Source organism: Microtus ochrogaster, unplaced genomic scaffold, assembly GCF_000317375.1.
Source record: "Microtus ochrogaster isolate Prairie Vole_2 unplaced genomic scaffold, MicOch1.0 UNK141, whole genome shotgun sequence".
Lineage (NCBI taxonomy): Eukaryota > Metazoa > Chordata > Mammalia > Rodentia > Cricetidae > Microtus > Microtus ochrogaster.
Window position 1 is genome coordinate 448,744 of NW_004949239.1, and position 870 is coordinate 449,613.

Sequence of the window (870 nt, forward strand, 5' to 3'; positions counted from 1 at the left end):
AGAAGCAGAGAGGGAAATCAGAGAAGCATCACCTTTCAGGATAACCACAAATAGCATAAAATATCTTGGGGTAACACTAACCAAGGAAGTGAAAGACCTATTTGACAAGAACTTTAAGTCTTTGAAGAAAGAAATTGAAGAAGATACCAGAAAATGGAAAGATTTCCCATGATCTTGGATAGGAAGGATCAACATAGTAAAAATGGCAATCCTCCCAAAAGCAATCTATAGGTTCAATGCAATCCCCATCAAAATTCTAACACAATTCTTCACAGGCCTTGAAAGAACAATAATCAACTTCATATGGAAAAACAAAAAACCAGGGGAGTCAAAACAATCCTGTACAATAAAGAAACTTCCAGAGGCATTATCATCCCTAACATCAAGCTCTATTACAGAGCTACAGTAATCAAAACAGCTTGATATTGGCATAAAAACAGAGAAATTGCCCAATGGAATCGAATTGAAGACTCAAATATTAATCCACACACCTATGAACACCTGATTTTTGACAAAGAAGCTAAAATTATACAATGGAAAAAAGAAAGCAAATAGTGCTGGCATAACTGGATGTCAACCTGTAGAAGAATGAAAATAAATCCATATCTATCGCCATGCACAAAACTCAAGTCCACATGGATTAAAGACCTCAATATAAATCTGATCACAATGAACCTGATAGAAGAGAAAGTGGGAAGTAGTTTCCAATGCATGGGCACAGGAGACCACTTCCTAAACATAACTCCAGTAGCACAGACAATAAGAGCAACAATAAATAAATGGAACCTCCTGAAACTGAGAAGCTTCTGTAAAGCAAAGGACACAGTCAATAAGACAAAAAGGCAGTCTACTGAATGGGAAAAGATCTTC